Consider the following 23268-nt stretch of genomic DNA (forward strand, 5'->3'; position numbering starts at 1 on the left):
TTGGGTAAATTACATATTTCTTGAAGTTCTTTATATGTAAAGGCATACTAATAGTATTAATCTTATGAGATAGCATATTAGCTGAAATGTGATGTATAAAGTGATAAAGCTTAGTGTATGGCATATTGCAATTATTCTGTGCAAGTAGAAGCAGTGGGTGGTGAGCCAGGGAAAGAGTAGGACACAAGAACTATTAGTGAATATGAACAAATGATGTAAATTATACTAGCATAATAATCACTACTTTTGTGATCTAACAGATAACGAGGGAATATACTTGTATAGTCTTGAGAAAAGATAAAGGACAAATGACATCTCCAGAGCCTAGAATATCAAAACCTTAATTTCTGTTTGCCTTAAGAATATTTATAATAGGTTCAACATTAAGAATGTATAAGTTAAGGATTATGCTGGTTTAGTAAAGTGGTAGTTGTACTTTCTTCTCCAAGATCTGTGACTTGACCAGCTCTGGGTAGTTGGTTAGGTTTACAGTACAGTACCAGGCATGATTCCCATTTTGTTGGTTGGGTCTTATGTCTAATTAGAGAGCTGTTGGTTACTACTGAAGTTTGAGTGCTACAATTGCACCCTTAGGGTTATTACTCAATGCCAATCATTGATGTGGTTCATAAGTATAATAGCTGTGTAGGATTGTGGATTGCTTCCCTCCTTTGGAAGCTTGCATGGTGCCTTCTGTACCATGAAAACTAGTCCTTGTTCAGAAGACATTCATTTAGTTCTAGCTCAGGGACCTCTGAGCCCTGTGTATGCAGCATATGGTGTCCTTAGCAATAGGGACTTACCTTCTATCTCCAAGGAGCAACCAAGGACAGTGCAATGTTTTAGGAGTCTCCTTGACTCTTGAACTAACTATTCAAAAGAGAGCTTCTTACTCTTGCTCTTAGGGTTTTTGTTAGATAGTTTTAAAACCTATAACTATATTCTAAATATTAGTCCTTATACCAACAGATAAATGAAGTCCTCACCCCTCGTCAAGGAAACTTCTCTTTGCAACAGAGACCATTATAGAAAATCACAACCAATCAAAATTCAGAGTTGTGGAACCCAGTCTTCATGGATGTATCTCTAAGATAACTCTTGCACTTAAGGCTCAGGGAACATTGCAGAAGACAGGATGAAAAGATTCTAAGATCTAGAATATTGGTCAGCCCCGAAAATACACATACAAATAAGATGATTCAGAGTTAGTCCATAATATGAAGGAATATATATGTATCTACTTATGCATATATGCATATAACAGTGGAAACCAGGTGGGAGTGATGTTGCTTTTGTTTCATTGAAAGAATTTGCATTCTTTTGTCTTTCCTGCCTGGACCTACAGGCTAGTGAGACTATCATATGGAAAGTGCTTCAGTTCCTGGATCAACATATGAGGACAGTTTTTAGTAAATAATTACATAATACACTAAACTTGCATTAATGAGTAATATATTTATTTTGTGCTAATCCACTGATTTGGCATCCTCTAGTTATATATCTAAGTCCACATTGCTTGACCATTATTTCCTTCCATTTATGACTCTTTTACACAAGTTGATCTTTGTATTTCCTTTATACATATTCTTTGAGAACTTAATACATCCATACATTGAAATATGATCATCTCCATTACCCCTGATTTCATGTCCTCTTCTTCTTTTTTAAATAATCCATTATTTATTTAAATAATCCAACTAGTAATGCCTATATGTGCATGGATGAGGGGACACCCACTGGAACATAAGCAACACACTCCCCGAATCTATGAACTGTGAATAGTTCTTCATTTAGGTGCAATACCTTGGGAGTTCCTCCCCCATCCATGTTTCAACTATAGCTGGGCTTGAGCTTGTAAAAGTAACTTCAGCTGCCGTGTGTTTGTGAGTGGAATGGCCATGTCCACCCAGAAGACAGCATTTCATAACACCCCCACCCATCCTTTCTTTCTTACATTCTGTCTGCCTCTTCTTCCCTAAGCCTTGGTGGGAGGGACATTCTTCCTGAAACAGATCACGTGTCTCATTTAGGACTAATCAGTCTCAATCTCTCATTCTCAGCATATCTAGCATTTGGGGTTTTCTGAGTTAACTGTTGCCTAATACAAAAAGAAGCTTCTCTGATCAAAGTTGAGACCAGGAGAGGTCTGTAGTATTAACATAAACATTTAGAGCCATTTGAAAAAAATGGCCATTTAGCAAAATGACAACAGTAGGTTCTACTCTAGAGCCAGCCAGGGGTTTTTGAAGGTTAACAGGACCAGGGATGAATTACCTCCTTTGGAACAGTCCTCAAATCCAATCAGAAAGCTCTTGGTTACCCTATAACAGTCATGCCTATATTTCATCAGTGTGTGTTTCTTGCCTAGTAGGTCAGTCTTATGGTGTGCAGGGCATTCCAGTACTGGATAAAGAACGCTGATGTCTTTTTTAGCAGCGTACATAACACTTTCTGTCATTATGAATGCTAACCTGAAAGGAGGAAGCTTCCCACTCCTTGGCTGCTTAATCTAGGCCCTGCAGCCAAAGAGTGTAACATCTTTAATAACAGGCTATTATCATATTATTATGGTGGGTAACTTTGTCCTTATATTTTCCATAGTTCTTAATGCATAATGCCATGTCCTTAGATGGCACTGAATTAAAGTTAACTAAAAGTAAGTACGATTCTTGGCTCATGCTTAAAATGTGCTTACAAACTTTCAAGACAGCATATGGAAAAAGGTAGCATTCTTATGGTATAGTATAAACCGAGTAGAAGAAAAAAGATTATAAAAAATTAAGCAAATTTCTATTTCTAGAAGCACCTAAAAATAGAAAATTGAGAAAGGTAACATTTTTGCTGGGGTAGAGTAGGTCTCAAAATTGAGATACCTCTCTTTTCACCTATCTCTTCCTGACTCATTTATTTAATATGTATATCCAAAGTTACTCTTCTCTTTTAAATATGAGATGACCAGAGAGCTATCTTCAATTAACCCCTGTGCATCCAATAGCTCTTTTCCTGATGATTTGCTCCTAGTCTTGATAAGTAAACCATACTGGTAAATATTTTAGGCATGAGGAAAGTGGCTGCCATGCTGATCTACAGGGGAAGTATCTTCCACTTGGTAGGCCTTCTGGCATTTGTGCTATCACTGCAGGGGTCATCTTCCAGATGAATATGCAAAGATTGCACTCCTGGACTAAAAGAGCCTGTCTATCAAGATTATGCCTCTGATTTTAGAATAGAGCTTCCTACGGAATTAATCCCAATCTAAAACTGACCCTCAGCAACAGCAGAGACTGTGCATTCTGCTGTGCATTAAGAAAAGATAATACCCAACAGCTTTTAGTCCTCATATTTGATATTTGCTTAGAATATTTAATTTTCTGTCTGCAAAATATTTAAACAGCACAGCTAGAGCAGTTAAAAGCACTTGCTGCTCTTGCAGAGGACATAGCATTCCTCCCCAGAACCTCCATGGCCGCTCACAACCATTTGTTACTTTAGTGCCAGAGGAACTAGTACTTCTGACTTCCCTGGGCTCTTGCGTGCATACAGTGCCCATGCACACAGGTATACACATATAAAACAAAGTGAATAAATAATCAAAAGATCTAGGTAGCTTCTCAATTGGACCAATGACATAGAGTATAGAGTGGGGAGGGGTCATGGAACCCCACCTCTACTTGAGGAGTTTTGACAGTTGATGGACACTGGGGTAAGGAGAATCAGTTTTCTTTGGGGAAGTGGCCCCTCTTGGGTGGGTTTTCCATATTCCAGGTGATGGCCCTACTCCCATGCATACAAGACTAGCACAGATTGGACATGATGGTAGAAAGGGACCATGGGGGAGGCAAGACTAGGAAGAATTAGAAGGAGGATTAATATAATCAAAATATATTGTTTGCATGTGTGAAACTCTGAAAGAAGGAATTTATAAAAGAAAAATAAATGCTGCTAGGAAGTTTCTGCTTTCATTTATGTGTAGTCATTGTACAAAATGATAGGTTATTTTCACCTCCATGGCCTTTTGATTCCACCTGGCTGTTTATTTTACTCTTCCCAAATAATTCTCATTCTGCTTTCATGTCTTTTAAAAGTTATTTATTTGAGCCGGGCATTGGTGGCACACACCTTTAATCCCAGCACTCTGGAGGCAGAGGCAGGCGGATCTCTGTGCGTTCGAGGCCAGCCTGGTCTCCAGAGAAATTGCCACGATAGGTTCCAAAGCTACACAGAGAAACCCTGTCTCGAAAAACCAAAAAAATATTATTTATTCATATTTTTTAGATCTGGACTCAGCATGAGAAAATCATGCAAATTTGTATCCTATTTTACCTAACATGATAATGTTCAGTTCTAGCCATTTTCAGGCAAATTCTGTAATTTTCCCTTCATTATAACTGAATATTATTCTGTCTTGTCTGTGTGCAGCTTTCTCTTCTATATTCACTCGTCCATGCACAGCTAGGATGATTCCATATCTTGTAATTTTTTTTACATTTGTTTTTGTTTTATGTATGTAGGTATTTTGCCTACATGTATGTGTGTGTGTGTGCTGTAAATGCTGTAAATACAGTGCCCATGAAGGCCATATGAAGACATTGGATACCCCTGGAATTCAAGTTACAAACAGATGTGTACCACAATATGGGTGCTGGGAATCAAACCCAGATCCACTGAAAGACCAGCCTTGTTCATAACTACTGAGCTATCTTTTTTAACTCACAAAATTCAGACTCTTTAAAAACAACAGCAGCAATGACAACAGGTTCTCACTGTGTTTCCCTGGCTGTCCTGGAACTCCATCAGCCTGCCCTTGAACTCACAGAGATCTGCCTGCCTCTGTCTCCAAAGTTCTGGGATTAAAGTCATGTGGCATCATGTACAGCTCCATATCTTGCCTATTATAAACATTGCCACAATAAAATGAATTTGCAAGTATCTTTAGGCCATTCCAACTTAAATTCCTTTGGGCATATTCTCGGGAGTGGAATAGCTGGATTATGTGATCATTCTGCTTTGTCCTTTGGAGGCCAATGCTGATTCGCACAGTTGCTTGGTTCACTTACAGTCCCTCAACACACCACAAGCTTTTGTTATTTGTTTTATAACTATAGGCACTATAACTAGGGATAGAAGGAAAACTATGAAGTTTTGATTCACATCTCTTTGCTGGATAAGTGTGCTGAACATTTTTTTTTCATGTACTTATGGAATGTTTATATTTCTGGGAACTATCTATTAAATCCTTTTGTTCATTCATTTATTGGATTATTTGTGAGGCTTCCTTGTGTTATGGTTTGAGTTATTTATATGCTTTTTCACTGTCTGATGAATAGCTGCCCATAATTTCTTCCCTCTGAAGTGTAACACAAATAATAAAAACCCAGAGGCAGATATTGGAGTTCAAGCTGAAGATCAGAAAAGCAAAGCAGCCAAGCCACCAGAGAGCTCCACCTCTACAAGTCTGGGGAGATCCTGTCTTGAACATGGCTGGAGACTAATTGCCACAATCCAAGACCCTGCTCCTGTTTTATATACCTCTCTGGTGCTGGGATTTAAGGTGTGAGCTCTGCTTCTCTTTTAGACTGAGTCACTCTCATGTAGCCCTGGGTGGCCATGAACTCACAGAGATCTACCTTTTGTCTCCTGAGTCCTGGGATTAAAGGCGTGTGCCACCACTGCCTGGCTTCTATGGCTGTGGCTACCTTTGCATTCTGATCCCCAGTCAAGTTTTATTAAAACACAAACAAATGTGTCACCACATTGAAGGAAACTCCTTGTTGGTCAGAAGTTTTTATTTTATGAAATCCAACAAAAATTTCCAATATATGGGAAATTTATATATATATATATATAAATATATATATCAGGGCTTTTGCTTACATGTAGTCTGTGATCACATGTGTGCAAGTGCCTGATCTCCTGGTACTGGAGTTACAGAAAGTTGTGAGGCACCATGTGTGTACTGGGAATTGAACCTGGGTCCTCTGGAAGATCTGGAAGTACTCTTACCAACTGAGTCATCTCTTTAGGCCATAATCCTAGTTTTTAATACTTACTATTATTTATTGGGCTATTGGAACCCCTTTCATAAATTTCTTATCTATGTTTATATCTTGAAGAAGTAGTAAACATAAAATAAATATCTGTGACTCAATACAATATTTTAACAAGGGAGTAGCATGCATATAGCACTAATGAAATTTAGCTCCCAGATGACCTCAGAATTTTTACTGGTCCAGTAAAATTATAGAGTCAAATGTTTGAAAATTTTGTATTTCTCTGAAAACTACCTTTTTTTCTTTGTGTGTTTTTGCCTACCTAATGGTATAGCTATAGTGAAAGAGATGTCAAATCATCTCTACCAGATGTATAGCCAAATGCCTCAGTCAGAAAAACAAAGACTGTCTCTTGTGTGTGTGTGTGTGTGTTGTGTGTGTGTGTGTGTGTGTGTGTGTGTGTTGTGTGTGTGTGTGTGTGTGTGTGTGTGTGTGTGTGTGTGTGTGTGTGATGTTGAGCAATTACATTAGATCAGGAAGGCAGATTTTTAAATAATAAGTCTAATAGCTTCACAATAATTGACCTTGAGGCATGGTGGCATGCATATCTTTATCTTTCAGGTGTCAATCAAGCCTTCTGCAACTCTCATCTCAGGTGCTTACCTAGAAGCAAACCTAGAAAATAATAATGGTTTGCTACAAATGGCTGTTAACTAAAGATCTTGTATTCAAGATAGATTTAAAGAGAAATCAGGCACTAGGGAAATGTCCAGAGATCGACAAGGATGACACCAATTACCCGTCTAAGCTAACTAAAATGCCCTCACCTGATAATGAGATTGATGACTAACTTATATGCCATCCTATAGCCTTCATCCAGCAGCTGGTGGAAGTAGAAGTAGACACTCACAGCTAAACACTGAACTGAACTGGAATCCAGTTGCAGAGAAGGAGGAATGATGAGCAAAGTGGACAAGACCTTGCTGGTGAAATCCACAGAAACAGCTGACCTGAACAAGGTGGAACTCTTGGCCCCCAGACTGATCATGGGAAACCAGCATAGGACTGATCCAGACCCCATGAATGTGGGTGTCAGGGAGGAGGCCTCTGAAATCTATGGGGCCTCTTGTAGTAGATCAGTACTTATCCCTAGCATAGGAATGGACTTTGGGAGCCCATTTCACATAGAGGGATACTCCCTCAGCCTAGACACACAGGGGAGGAGGGCCTAGGCCCTATCCCAAAGGATATGACAGACTCTGAAGAGATCCCCTATGGAAGGCCTCACCCTCCCTGGGGAGCAGAAATGGTATGGAATAGGTAGGGTGTTTATTGGGGGGCAGGGGAGGAGAAGAGGGAGAGGGAACTGGGATTTACATGTAAAACAATATTGTTTCTAATTTAAATAAAAAATGGAGGGAAAAAAAAGAGAAAAAAGAATCTTGAATTTAAGTTATTGTAGCTTTATTCTTTGCATATAGACTTTCATTTACTCATTCTTTTGTTATTTTTGTTACTTTGCCAAATTATATGAAGGATGTATTTTTTCTGAGAGATATTTGAAATACTGGACACTGCAAGGTGTGTGAGTAATTGTTGGTGCTCAGTCTCTAAACAGAGGGACAAGCTTCAGGCCGTGCCAAAAAATAGTGTGGAAATGCATATAAAAGGAGGGAGTCTGGCTGTGGGGTCACTGTGATGGAATAGTTACATATGTTTTCTTTTATGAAGGATGTTTGGAATGAATCTGGGACAGTGAGTAAGTCTACAAAATAGACATGAGATAGAGTACAGGGAGCGTGTCTTATTAAAAAGCCTTGGGTGAAAGAACTGGGCATGGCCTGTGGAAGGAGGAGGCTGTCATGGGGGGAATAGTGGAGACAGAGTCACAGAGGCAACAGGTTGCTAAGTGTCTTCTGTGTCATGATAAAGAGACTGAACTTTGGTCCAAACATCAAAGTTGAAATTATTAAAAATGTGTGCAAAGTGACACAAAATTTACAGATTACCTAGCCTGGTAAGACTTTATTTAATCTTCAGAATATAGAAAGTGTTAGTTACTTCTAAGGTTCTTGTCAACCTTTGACACAACATTTGTGTGCCTTATAACATGTGACAAAAGGTAAGCTCATGCTGACTACATCCTTACTTCTTTAAACACTTTTCAGTGACCAAGTAAATCCTTCTGGATTTGGTTCAGTTTTCAAAAATGGAATAATGAGAGTAATATATACCACCGCACTTCCCATTTCCTGGTTTCTCTTTTTCAGTTGTATGTTGAAATCTTATTATCTCTATTTTTCAGAGTCTGTTGAAGTTTTCCCAGAGATTTCAACTTAACAGAGATAACAATTGCTTGTTTTAGTGCTTTCCTGCATTGAAAAGCAGATACCCACTCTGCACGCTTTGAAAAATTCCATCAGGTTTTCGAACAGGAGCTGTTTAATGGAGATTACAGATTTGCACATAACTCTAAACCCAGCTTTTGATGGAGAGAAAGGGACTGTACATGAAAGGCTGGTGAAGAACTGGCTTCATTGCTTCATCAGCTGACCTCACTGAGCAAGAGTCTGCTCCAAGCCAACAATAAGCATGCAGATCATTTATCTCAGCAATGCTGTAAGGGGAATGAAAGAGAGAACAACAAAGCCTTTGACATCCTACAGGAGCTGCTCATCATGTTCTGGTGTGGAACACCAGGGCAGATGCCTATGTCCATCACGTATCTAAAGTTCATCAAAACACAGCAGAATTGCTGTCTTTATTAAGAGATAATTTTTAAAGGCTAACAAGCAACTGATGCTTTATTTTTGAAATGTTAAGGTAGGTGGGTTTTATTCCTACTTTGAGTTTACCTGTAGGCAGCAGAGTGTCACACTATTTAATGAAGTTTAGGGCAAAACCTGGAAATATTCCATCACAGTATACAGGAGTTACATAAAGGTAAAGTCAGATAATGTCAAGTTCAAAGGCTTAATTTGAATGTGTTATTAATTTAAACATAAAACTTTTATGAATATCTGATATGTGGTACTGGATACTATTAGGGTACAAAAATAAAAAAGGACAGACATATAGACTAATGGGACAGAACAGAGATTCCAGAAGTAAACTCCTGCATTAGCAGGCAGTTGATCTTTGATGTGGCTGTTAAGACTGCACTGGGAAAAGAGTTTTCAACAGATGGTACTGGGGCGTTTGGATAGCCACCTGGAGATAATTGGAATCAGACCTGTGTCTTTTTCTGCATATGACAATTAACTCAAGATTGATTGGAGACCTACATGTAAATCTTGAAACTATGAAATTACAGTAAGAAAATATAGAGAAAAGACTTCTGGACATTAGACAGGAAACACAATTAAAAACTAACAAATGAGACTTCATGGAATTAAACAGCTTCTGCACAACAAGGGAATAATCACAGAGGGCGGAGATAATACAAAGTTAGAAGGATGCACATTCCAAGCAAACATCTGACAAGGGGCTGGTATTGAGACTATCCATAGAACTCAAATGTCTCAACAGCAAAACATGAAATAATCCAATTAAAAATGGGCACCAGACCCAAATAAAAACATTTCAAAGGAAGATGTCAATGTGGACAATGCATTCGCAGAACCAAGCTTCACCAGGGAAACTAAGATCAAAGTCACTCACAATGAGCTATGACCTCACTAGTAAGAACAGCTGCTATCTAAAAGATTTAAGATGAAAAGCACTGGGGAGCATGCGGAGGAGAGACTCTTGTGGATGTTAGCAGGAGTGTAAACTAGTGTAGCCATAATGTCAAACGGTGTGGCAGTTCCCCTCAAAGTTAAAAGAGGTGCCAATGGCCTAGTAATCCTTCTATATATATCCAAAACAAAAATCAGTATTTTGAAGAATCATCTCCATGTGAAGTTTAATGCAGCCCAATCCACAATCTCCAAGAATGAAAAAAATCTAAGCATCTATCAACTAACACATGGGGGAAAAAAGTACTACCTATATACAGGAGAATGGTGTCCTCCAAGGATGTGAGCTTGTCACTGGAACACAATGTCTAGAAGTAGAGGCCGTTGTGCTAACATAAGCCAGACACAAGTACCACATTATATCACTCAAAAGTGGAATATAAAAACATTGATCTCATTGCAGTTGAGAATGAAATGTAGCTTATCAGATCCTGGGGAGAATGTTAGTGGGGGGAACAGTAGGGGAAGGATGGTTGGTGAATAACAAGTTATAGTTAGAAGTGAATAATATTCTGGTGTGTTGCTGCATAGAAAATTAACTATAGATAATTACAATGTGCTATGTTTTTCCCAAAGCTAGTAAGAAAGGATTTGGAGGGTTTGACCATGCTGAGTTGATAGATGTGTTAGGATTTAGATATAGGTTTACTCAATTTTAATATTACTAAATATACATATGAAACAAAATACCATCTTGTAACCAGTAACAGGTGCATTTTAGGTGTTATTTAAAGTAATAATGAGAAAAGAAGTAAACATTAAAACACTGGGAATGACTTTTGATTTTGGAGCTTGTGGCTAGTTTTGAGTTTTGCAAGTGTTGATAGGAAAGAGATTCCATGTAAAGAATATAACAAAGATGAAGCAAAGTTTATTTTCTTGCCAGGCAGTGCTACAAGTATGAAGTTTATTGGATAATGGCTGACATAAAGTCAAATAGAAATACATGTTTTGTCAGTGAGACAGAAATCATGATCAATATCAGATAAAACTTCGCTCCATAAAATATCAGAAAAAAGTCTTTTAAAAATACAAGTTATTCCCACCTTCCCTGTTATTATAAATCTTTCCACCAAAAGCTGCCCGAGCCTTACCGCCACGTGGACGGTCTCCACCAGCCTCCTGAGTTCTGCTCGATGAGTTAGGGCCCAAATTAATGCACAGAGACTTGTATTAGGTACAAATGTTGCTTGGCCAATGACTAGGATTCTCATCTGTTAGCTCAGTCTTAATTATCATAAATCTATATATTTTACAAGACTTATCTTATCAGACGCAGTCCATTGGTGCCCTCCCTTGCTGGTGAATCACATCGCACCACTGGAGGAAGAGCGGAAGGGAAAAGGGGCCACTTTCTGCTTGTCCCTCCTTAAATATGAGTCTCCCTGCTATGTCACTTCCTGCCTGGATCACCACTTCTTTACCATGTTTCCCAGAATCCTCTTTGATTCCTAGTCCAGTCTAACTTGCTGCCTCATTGGCCAAACAGTACTTTATCCAACAATTAATAAGATGAACATACACAGAAGTACATTCCCCATAACTTCTCCATTGAAGCTTTGCATTCAATGTCCTAATTATTTTCTGGTTACATTTTCTATCCTTCCTGTAGGAAGCTGACACACTCTTGGTTAAAGATAACTGACTTGAAAATAGGACTTTTGAACTCATGATCTTTGGGAAATGTGTGTTGGTAAGTCAAGGGTTACAGAAGAAACCTTTGCAAAATTTGTTTGTGACTCAGAACTTAAGTTTAGCTTTATGAAGATGAATGAAAAACATTGCAAAATAAGATAAGAAAAATAGTTTGCTTTAGAATAGGTTAAGAAGAAAGAACCTAGCCTAAGAAAAATAGAATCTCACCTAGACTGAGGGCAACTGAAGCAGTTTTTCTAATTTATATGAAAATGTGAGGTGTCTTAGTGGCCTTATGGGTTAGCATTCAATTCACTTTTACATAGTGATAACCCATTCATTTAAATTATGTTCAGAAAGGCAGCCTGATGATAAGAAGTGCTTTGGGATCTGCATAGAGTTCTAGAAAAACTTCAAAATGTTACTTTTGTGCATGTGCATGAGTTGATGTGGGGTCTGAAATACCACGGGAAGCAGGCACATGCCTATTTTCCTGATGTTTGAGCTGTTTTAGTGTTTGATCTATGAACTGGGTATGTCACAGACTGCACTAGTGTTTTAAGGCATTCCTATTCAGAACTTCAGCCTGCCAAGTGGTCCTCTGTAACCTAGCCCAATGCCAAGCTGAACTTAATTTTGCAATGAAGGTGAATCATCAAAATATATTTCAAGGACTACATTTCAGAGAATTCTACTTTAACAAAAATGAAGTCAGTTAGATGTTAAACTAGCATTGCGTTGATTAAAAATATAAGCTGAAGAATGAAAATCTTTAAATTAGAAGATACCCAAATATGCATCTTTTCCATTTTCTTTATATTTGTAACATTCATAGAAAATACAGTTGAAATAATGAAAAGAATGCTAAGCCACATGGACATTTAAACAGAAAGGTTGTTGTCCCAAACCCTTTGAGTCTGGGCTGTCTGCTATGATGCTTCATTTCTATACAGGAAGGAACAGATTGGTATTTTTTTTTTTATGGAACAAAGATTTGCTAGGACAAGTCAAAAGACTCTGGAACACTATGATATTAAGAAGGCATTAACTCAGAGTCTGTTCTACACTTACTAGAAAACGATCCTGGAATACATTATGAAGAAATGCTAGTATCAGCCAATTTATTGTTTTTCTTTCCACTTCCACTACACAAAACTTTAATGATGATTTTTAATATTAATGGAAGTGAGTAAGTAGATTAACTCAGGAAAGGGTTTTTGTGGCATTTAAGCTTTCTCTTTTAAACCAGATATTTATATTTTCCTTGATGATTGATATCACAAATCTTTCACTTGAGTAGCAAACTGTGCCATGTATTCTTTTTGTTTTTTGTTATTTTTTGTTTTTGTTTTATGAGACAGGGTTTCTCTGTATTGTTTTGGGGCCTGTCCTGGCACTCACTCTGTAGATCAGTCTGGCCTCGAACTCATAGAGATCCTCCTACCTCTGCCTCCCGAGTCCTGGGATTAAAGGCATGCACTACCAATGCCTGGTTTGTACCATATATTCTTAGCTTATCCCCTCATAAGAGAGTGTGTCTATGTAAGTTGCCAGAAACTAGATTTCTTTTCAATAGCATAAATGATTTTCATTGGAATCATGATTCTCATGTAACTGATCCTGTGGAGAAACAACATTGGGGACACACCCTCACTTCCAGCTATGATATTAAGCATACAATAAAATATGCTAAGATTTTTGTGATTCTGCTAAACTATTATGTAGATGTATCACTGTGCCTTGGGGCCACCTTTTAAAACAGGGACTCAAGAAGAAGAAGCTGCTTGCTTGCAAATAACCACCACTAATGGCTGATCTGGCTGTGATACCAACATCAAGTGCTGACTGTGGGAGCCAGGGCAGAGGACTTTTGTGCTGAGTGACACTGAGTGGAGAACTCATGGTAATGTGAGTGCCGGGTGCTTCTAGCTGCCCACAGACCTCATTAGGAACAAGTACAAACAGAAAAGTTCTCCAGTTTATGATTCCCTAAACAGGAAGAAGCCAGCATGACCAACAGCACTGTGCAGTTTATTATCAGCCAAGTACAGCAGCATCTGCTAAGAGAGGCACAATTGGGACTGAAAAATGAACAGATACGTATCATCCAGCAGTATGAAAGAGGCCACTTCACTTTTCACAAATGTTCTCACTGAGTTGATGCTGTGCTTGTCATTAGCCCAGCACACCAAGGATGAGAGAGAGAGAGAGAGAGAGAGAGAGAGAGAGAGAGGAGAGAGAGAGAGAGAGAGAGAGTACAAACCTTTTTTCAAAAAGAGCAAAACACTTTCATTTTTTTCCCTTTGGTCCTAAGACAATACCTTACAGTCTGGATGTACCTACCTATACTCATACCAGCTTCTAGAATATTTCTCAGGAAAGGAAAACTAAAATGACATTAGCCAGCCTGCTCCCTGGGTATTTAGGAAGGAAGTTCTCAGACCAAATTAGCTTCTTATTCTCAGCAAGGTCTTGAGACCTTTGCTGCTCTGCCAGGTCTTCATTGCCCTATACTTCTCCCACAGCACAGACCCCCCCACCCCCATTTATCCCTAGAGTTCTCCTTGTTGTCTTCAATGCCTGATCCTGTTTCTCTTCAGCCATTTTACTGAAGGTGTCCTCTGTGGCTGAAACAAACTTCCCTTTGTGCCCTGTGTCTTAACTCCCTTATTTTCTGGGACTCCTACAGTTTCTAATTTCTTCCCAGTCTCCCTGCTAAGCTGCTTCTTTGGAAGGGAAAGGAAGCAGTCAGGAATGGATTCTTTTGACATTGGCCTTGAGAATTAGTGTGCCTATTCAGTTCTTTCTGGAAATACTATGACATGCCATGGTGTATAGAAGACTAAAGATGGACAGTTGACACTGCACACTCTATTGTGTGGGGAAGCTTGGTCAGTCTAGCCGCCTACTTACTCTCACCAACAACTATTTTTATAGAGCATAATGTATCTACCCATAGTTGTTAACCAAAGAGTTAGTGAATAAAACTTAAACATTAAAATTTTAGAGTTAATCATGGTATCCGGTATTAATTTTCAAATCTGATGAAAGAGTTTTAGATTTTTCTCGTACTTAATGTTGGAAACATAGCAGTCGAAACTAACATTCACACTGAAATTTTAACTTGGTTCCTATGTAATGCCTAAACTTTTTAAAAAGAATAAATATATATACCTAATGTCAAACACAATGGAGTCAGAACTAGATTGACAACAGGTAGTTTATTAAAGGGATAGTACTCACGCAAGGGCCAGTGACCAGCTTTACAGTGGAGCCGGAGTGACCTGCAGATGTCTGCTCAGCCAGGCTGGAGGGAGAAAATGAGAGCCGCATGCATGCCTCTATGATACTTAAACCCTTGCTTCATCACTATGAACACACCCAAGCAGGTGTGGTCAGTGGTACCGAGCCAGCCCCAAGCAGTTGTGGTCAGCAATACCTCTAAACAGGATTTCTCCCTACATATACCCACTCTCTAAATGTATTTATCCTAATGTCTATTTAGTAGCTATTTTTGAAGTGTGACAAAAATTGGTATTGGTTGAAATTTCAAGGGGAAATTACCTATGGTAGAGAACTCCTCTTAATAATTCAATATGGAGTTTGTATCTTATTGTGGAGATAGGTGGTCTAGAATGGATGAACGTCGCTCTGGAGGACAGTGTACCTGTGCTAGAGGCTGTGTAAGCCGTGCTTAGAAGACCCAGGGAACAGCAAATGTGACCCAGGGGCCTGATAAAACAAAACCAGCCTGAGACTCAGGGCTTTCAGGAAGCTGGGACCCAAGCAGGGTACAAGGGGTGAGAGGAAAAGTTCTGCTCTGTGCGTGTGCATCCTGCATATAGCAAGGGTCATGGCGGGCCTTCCGTGCGACACTGAGAATGCAGAACTTTTCCAACACTTGGATGGCTCAGTGAAATGGCTAAACTGTCCCATAGGAAGGTTTCTTTCCACTTGGCAGGAGTGGTGATGATTACAGCACAGACTCTTACCAACACCTATTATGTGCCAGATGGTGTTATTTTGCATAACTATTAAGACAATATTTGTTGTTTTACAGTCCAGATCACAGACTCTGAATTAGCTTCCTTTTCTGGGGTGGGGTGTAAATAAATCAGAGTATTCAAGCTTGGATATAGACTCTGATGTCGCTGACTGTAATTTCATCTTTCTAACCCCTGTGCTCTTACCGTCCATAAATCCAAAGGCATCTAAAATTAAAGAGCGAAACAAGTGACTTTATGTCATTTTTAAATACACTTGATTAATTACATGCAGTAATTCAAGAATGCAAGAAGAAATTCAAAATTTATTGAAAAGTAGGTTGTCTCTGTGATGAGGTAGCATCAACACACAGGAGGAAGCAAAATCTGGCAGAAGAAGAGTGGGAGGTGTGTGTGGGGCAGAGTGCTTTCATTTTCTAGTTGCTGTGCAGAAATAATAACTGTCTTCTGTAATTACATAGATCATAAGAGATGATGCATATAGAAACCTATGCCATAGTACTCAGATAGGCTAATTGTTACCTGTGAGCATGAATGTTAATCTGGAAACAATGGATGCCTTTAGAAAGTGTCCTGGCAGAGTTGGGGAATCACTGCAATTGGTGATAACTATTTTTAATCTTTCAAGTCCAATGACAATACATATGCATTATTTTTTACCCAGTGGTACACAGATTATAGGGACCGAAGCATTATACTTTTTGTTTTAGTGTGTCTGTGGAAATTAAGGTATTTATTCATCATTTTTGAATCATGGGGAAAGCCTCATGAGAGGTTATCCATAAGAGTGAAAAATGATGTACCAGAGATTATTCAGTATCAAGTAATTACTATTTTAAAACTAGTAGAACCACTTGGAAGAGTGATGAGTACCTTAAAAAGTTGACATATGTAATGGAAGTCATGGAAAGAACTTGCGAATGTGTTCTTAGTCCCTGCAGTCCATGCACAGTTCCTGTTTGTATACAGATCTTTAATCTTATTGCAAAGGGTATTGGTTAAAAAGTCCAGTCTATAAACCAGGTCTAGATAAAGGTGGTTTTAGACACGTAACCCCTTTACATTGTTCTTTTGTATAGGGACATTTTGTTTCATTGCTTTAACTAAAATTGCTTATAATACTGGAGATCATAATTATTATATTTATAATGTTAATGGACTTTCTCCCAAGCACAATGCTGTAATTCTTTTGTGAGGAACCAAAGGGACCCATATGTAAAGAAGTAGGTTAAGTGCTGTTTGGACAATCTGTGAATGAGGCCCATGCCCTATCTGATCAGGAGGGCATGCTGAAGTTGAAGTCCTCACCCAAGCTGCTGATGCACAGTACACTCAGTTACTGTGAACCACAAATGGTATATTTCAATCAACTGATGGTCCTTAGAACTGAAGATTAATACTTCATTTGTAGGTCTTTCTTTCTTTCTTTCTTTCTTTCTTTCTTTCTTTCTTTCTTTCTTTCTTTCTTTCTTTCTTTCAAAGCTTTTTGATATCAACATGGCAAACTCCAAGTCTGTTTTATCTGCAAGTCTCAGAGTCTGTCTCTTTTAAATTTTTACTCTTTTTAAAATCAACATTTCTACATAGTTTTTGGAGTGGGTTATGATAGTTTGAGTCATATAAATCATGTTTAATGATCAGATCAAGATAATTAGGATTTCCAACTCCAACACTGATCATTTCTATGTATTGAAATCTTTGACTGAGTTACATTGTTGACATCGTGAATTGTTGAAACAGTAGTTACCCTATGGTGCTGTAGAACATCATTGTTAATTCATTTGTTTAAATGTGTTGGTATCAGACAATAACCTTTATATCTTTTCTTGTTCTTTTTCCTGATCTCCACTAATCACTATTAGCCCTCTTCTTCTAAAACAAGTTTTTTAAGTTCCTCAAGATAAGTGAGAATGTGCAGCATTTGTCTCTCTGTGCTTACTTTATTTCCCTCGAAATGATACCTTCTGCTTCATTCTATGTTGCTCTAAAGAGAACTCTACTCCCTTCTTTTTATGGTGGAATAACATTTCATTATGTTTACATATCATCTTTTCCTTATTCACTTATCCATTAATGGGCACCTTGCTTAATAAGAGAGAAATTGCTATACTGATAGTATAACAATGGGTGTGGGATCTCCTTTATAGTTGAATATTATATTCAAAATATACTAGATCAAAATATCTAGTACTATTTCTAGATCATGAAGTATTTCTATTTTTAGTTTTTTTTTTTTGAAGACTCGCCATACTCTTTTCTATACTGGATATTTCAATCAACAGTTGTCTGGAGTTCCCCTTCCTTCCCATTCTCAATAGCTTTTTTATTTTTGTCTTTTTGGTAATAGTTGTTATAACCATGTTTGATTATATTTCACTGTGGTTTGATTGTTTTTTTTCTGATGATTAGTTACCTTAAGCATTTTTCATATACATGTTGGTCATTTGTAGTCTCTTTTTCCAAAAATGTCTATTTAGATCATGCGTCTATTTTAAAATAACAACCTTGATGTTGACTTTTTAGAGTTCTTTGAAATTTCTGGCTATTAATCCCTAGTCAGATGACTAGTTCATGAGTGTTGTTCTTGTGTCTTCACTCTGTTGATTGCTTCCTTTGTTGTGTGGAGCTTCTTAGTTTGATGTTGTACTGTTTATCTACTTTTGCTTGTTCCCTGTGCTTTGGAGGCTCGGCTCTGCATATTTATTGTCATGAGGTATTGGTGTGTTTTCTCTAGGGTGTATGAGGGCTTCAGGGCTTATGTACAGGAAACAAGTCTCTGATCTGTGTAGAGTTGATTGGAGTGACAAGAAAAGGGAGTTTTGGTTCTTAGCAGCATTGTTTGCTGAGGATGGTATTCTCCAGAATGTGTTCACATGTCCCAGCCCACACAAATGAAGCACCCTGCTCCCACTTCTCTCAATCTGTTCCAAACACAAGTGCCATTTTAATTCAGACATGTGGCATATTATTGATTTGTAGCTGATCAGGTGCCTATTCTCTCATTTCCAGCTTGTGAAACATTGATGGACTATTGCGTTTGCTTCTCTTATGTTGCTAAAAACCATGATTTTCTAGGACAAAAAGCAGTTCCTAGAGTCAAGGCCTATAGTTATCTTTTTAATTAAGAAGACATTCAATTTTAAAAGTAAAATTGCTTTTGTAATTTGGCAAATAAAAACTAAGTACATTTTGGTAATCATATATGTATATGTATGCAGTGACTAAATTGAGATAATTAATATACATATTACTTCTTATGAATTCCTTCCTTCTTTCTTTCCTTTATTTTTTTTTTGTGGGGGGCACAGAACACTTTACTTAAAATCTTAAACAACTTAAAATTTGTTGCAAAGACCAGGTGGTGCTGATTAACCAAGATGTGGTGCATCTGTGTCAATGTGCTCCTCTAACCCATATCGAGTAGTCAGAACCTGGTAAGTATTTCTCAAAAATGCATGTATTGTTACTAACTATAGTCACTACTTTGTACAGTATGGTCTTGGAATTCTTAATAATTGTTGATATTAATAATGAAGGTGTGTGACTTTTCCATTCACAATTCAAAAGATTTCAAACAAATCAAATTCCAAATCACTGAATACTTGGTATAATGCTCCATGTAAATTCTGACTTGTATTCTTTAAAGGGATATGAAAATTCTATACACCTTTATCATTATCTTAAACAAAGAGTTGCTTGCAACATTCTATCGTAATTGTTTCAAAACAGGATTTCTGCTCTTTGTATTACCAGACAGATTATGCAAACCCTTAATAGGTTTTATTTCTTTTATAATCAGTTCTAGTTCAGTGTCTTTAGTGGTTGAATAAGTTTTCAATCTTTCTGATTGAAGAAATTCAAAACAGCATCTTGATCAGTCCTATGTGATGCAGTAGGAGCTGGAGAAGGGGTACTGGAAGGAGCTCCAAAAACTTACCTTGAATGATAGAAACCCAGTATCACAGACTGACATCAGTTTTACTGTTTTAATAGTTCATTTTTGCCTTTCCATGGGTTTTTTTTTTTTTTTTTTGAGGTTTGTCCCACAGCAATGGTCAGTTACCAGTAGTTCTTACTATCAACCCCGGACAGAAGACAGCATCAACACACAATCTGCTCTACCACCTCTTGGTTAATCAGCACTGCCTGATCTTTTTACCAGTTTCTTGTGCCTCATCTATTTTTTCTCCCATCCTACACATGGGAGAGGCTCTTGGAAGAGATAGGGACAGAAAAGATTATAACAAAAATATACTATCTGACACAGGGGTGTGGGGGCAGACAGGTGCCTTGGTCCTGCCTCAACTAGATGATGGGACAGACTTAGTTGACTTCCTGGGGGAGGCTTTACCCTCTCCATGGAACCAGATGGGAGGAGGGGGGAGTGGAGTGAGTGGGAGGAGAGGAGGGAGGGGGAACTGGGATTGGAATGTAAAAAGTAAATTCATAAAAAAATACTCTCTGAAATTATCAAGGAACAAATACATTTAAGAAAGAGAAAACCAAACAAAAACTAGAACAAAATATAGCTTCTTGTCTTGACTGCCTAAAAAAAAAAAAAAAAAGAAACATGTTCTTCACAAATCTACTGGCCTTTCTAGGGAGATAAGTATGATACAGGTGTTTTATTTTTCTTCTTATCTTGCACCAGCACAGCACAAGCTGCTCCCGTGGGCTCAGCTTTGGCTCTGAGTTCTCTTATCCTTACTCTCCCATCAAGTACTTCCATGGTGAAGCACAACAGCCTGTTCCATGTTGCAGCACTTGAGGTGCTCTGCTCCTGGATCCTGTGGTATTTCCTCTTCCCATTGAATTTATTCCTAGATACTGCTTAAACATGTAGGTTGAATACCAAGAAATCTTTACTTAAATAAAAATGTTGCCCAAGTTGTGATTCTCTGAATCGTTTCTGATATCCATAGACAAATGCCATTTCCCTCTTCTTTGAAAACTCACTCTCAGGGGTTGGGGAGATGGCTCACCTGGTAAAGGGCCTGCTTATTCAAGTATGAGGACTTGAGGTGGGAAGCTCAGGGCACATGAAAAGAAGCCTGGCACAGCACCGTGTAATCCTAGCTCTGGAGAAGCAGAGCTCAGTCTAAATCTTATTGATCTCAAGCAGCCTTGCCAAATGGGTGATCTTTGGGCTCAGTGAAAGATCCTCTCTCAGGAACCAGAGAAGGATCAAGGAAGACACCTGACTTTTGGCTTTCACTTGCACAGGCACAAGTGTGCATGCACACCCACAGAAGAGATCTGAGATGGGATACTCAGGACACACATAAAAAAGCATAAAATTACAATTGCATACATTTACCATGTATGAAATTTATCACACACACACACACACACACACACACACACACACACACACACACACACATCCCAAGATAATTGCAGGTAAGATACAAGCTTATGGCTCAGGAAAAGTAATGGAAGGACACTAATCTCCTTCATAACACTACATGATAAATATTTGTTTAAATTTCTAGCTACCATGTATTTTGTTGGAGAAATCACTATGTTCACAGTAAGCCTTGTGTGTTACTATAGGCAAATAACATTTGTGGCCTAAACATATTTGAAGAGCACAAGGTGGGCCAGCATCATTCATAATTTGGTTGCTTCATTCAGAAACAACTTTCAAAGCATAATTTTTCCTTCATGAATATTTTAATAGGCCATAAATCACCATTTAAATAGGAATAGTAATTGACTTTCTCCCTCTCCTGCCACAAAACTTTAGGGATAGCATTGAGGAAAGGGGTCAGTTCCTGTCATGATCATTTGCTATGTGCAAATAAAATGAGATTTGCTGTATACCATCCAGTGTTACAGTTTTTCTTCCCCCCCAAATTTATTATCTTTTACACACTTAGACACTGTACACTTGTATCAGTGATAACATTGCATCTATATTCAGCTACAGGCTATGCTAAGACACTATTCCACTCATATAATAAATGATTCATTGACTATGCTTTTCCCAATGAATTTTACATGAAGAAAGTAAGGTGTTAGATTGGAAGTCATGGTAGCTTCAGAATGGACACCAAAGATGCAATTTTACAGTGATTTTCCATGGTCAGCTTATTTTCTGCTCCAATCAGAATGTCAACTTATTTTCTGCTCCAACCCCAATTTTGTGAATATTATTGTAATTAATTATTAGAAAATTTCATTCTTGGCTTGGTTCCGTCCAGTGCTGTTTCCCCAGCTTTATAAAAAAAATATAAAAAAAAAAGAACTGGAAAAAAAAGTAGCCACGCCTCAAGCTTCCCTCTTTTGGCTTCTGTCAGTCTGAAGCCACGTCCAAAGGGGTGTGGCCACCATTACAGATTCACCAGCAAGACTGCTACAGTTTCTCACCATTATCCAGTGTTGTTACCCTGCTTCCTCCTCTCCATATGTCCTCTTTGTAAGGAAGAGAGTCATTATGCAGGACCAATGCTTAAAGGGAGGGGTTGTGCTTCATTTACTTGAAAGAGACAACTACATATATTATTTAAAATTCTACACAGGCTGTTTATTGCTTTCATTCTATTTATTTATTGTATAACTTCTGTCACCATGGATTTATACCTATACTTCCTGCTACAATATACTGCTACTTTGTGTATGTTGTTGCTTAGATAAATACAGCTTTGGCCTATGGGAGTTCTTTTATTTGGTTGCTGTCTTTCCTTGAAGAAACTCCATGTGTATGCTCATGTTTTCAAAACTTCATTTCTTTCTGTTACTTACTTATATTTATGTATTAAGCTAAGCATGAGTTCACACTGATGTTCCCAGCTCTACCTATCACCGTTTAGATCATTTTAGCTTTTCTTGTTTTTGTATGTAATTAAAAACTCATTTCCATTTAATAGTCTTACTTATTTAAGAATGAATTTATTTATCTTTATGTGTGTGGATGTTTTACCTTTACGTATACCAGTGCTTACAGAGTTCAGAAGAGAACATTGGATCCCTGGAACTAGAACTGTAGACAGTTGTGAACTGCCATGCAAGTGCCCAGAACCAAGCTTGTTCGTCTCTAAGAGCAGCTAGTGCTCTTAACTGCTGAGCCATCTGTCTAGCCTCACTGTAGTTTTATGGCTCCAACATTGAGAAACCTTCCTCCACCATCCACCAGTCATGTATGTAAATGTTAGTACCTGTATGAAGGTCCTTTATCCCCTGCCCCAAATTTAGATTGAAGACTTTGTAAGAAATTTCTATCAAAGTTTCATGACACACAATTGACTTTTTGTATTTTTAGAAGTTATTTTGGAAAAATAGAGAAAAGCAAAAGCTGCCCATCTTATTCCCCAATGTGAAACCATGGGAAACCTGGTTAACTTTCATGTTGACTTTTATGAAGATATAGTTTCAAAACTCTTAACCGGAATGTTCTCTAACTAAATATCATGGTGCATTAAAAAGGTAGTCCATCAAATTAAATGCTGCTCATCCCACAGGAGCTAGGATGCACTGGTACAAGAAATCCATTAATACAACGTACATTTATTGAACTAAAACAAACAAACATAGGTTTGTCACAATTGCTCCACAAAAATCATAAAAATTTAGCACCTATTTATTATAAAAACTCTCAGTACATGAAGACTAGTAAGGCTCTTTGCCTAGAAAATCCAACTGTATTAGTCCATTTTTAGTTACTATAATAAAATACCTGATGGATTGATGAACTCTATAAAGAATTGCTGGTTCATGGTTCCGATCTGAGCTGAGTGGTCATATGTGGCGATAACCTTGCTGGCAGTGTCCTGAAGTGATAATGAACATTACATAGTAGAAGGCAGGGAGTGTAGACTTACATCTGATCTCTGGCTTTTTCTGTAGTAATGATGTTGAATTATGCATGCTGCACTTAATGAGCATATCTCATCCTAACCATCT

General features: G+C 38.0%; 1 long non-coding RNA gene across 6 annotated transcripts in view; it reads left to right on the plus strand.

The window, feature by feature from the left end:
- Positions 1-23268, plus strand: part of LOC107978104 — a 78288-nt gene that overhangs the window by 39502 nt on the left and 15518 nt on the right. For 3 of the 6 annotated variants that reach the window (XR_004769650.1, XR_003484546.1, XR_003484551.1), the window contains 3 exons: positions 8296-8813; positions 11340-11420; positions 13125-18800. The exons of 1 other annotated variant lie outside the window; for it this stretch is intronic. This is a non-coding gene — a long non-coding RNA (uncharacterized LOC107978104). Of the gene's footprint in view, positions 1-6859; positions 6907-8295; positions 8814-11339; positions 11421-13124; positions 18801-20017; positions 20261-23268 lie in introns of those variants that run through there. 2 more of the 6 variants (XR_004769651.1, XR_004769653.1) reach the window with 2 other exon arrangements.

Source organism: Cricetulus griseus, chromosome 4, assembly GCF_003668045.3.
Source record: "Cricetulus griseus strain 17A/GY chromosome 4, alternate assembly CriGri-PICRH-1.0, whole genome shotgun sequence".
NCBI lineage: Eukaryota > Metazoa > Chordata > Mammalia > Rodentia > Cricetidae > Cricetulus > Cricetulus griseus.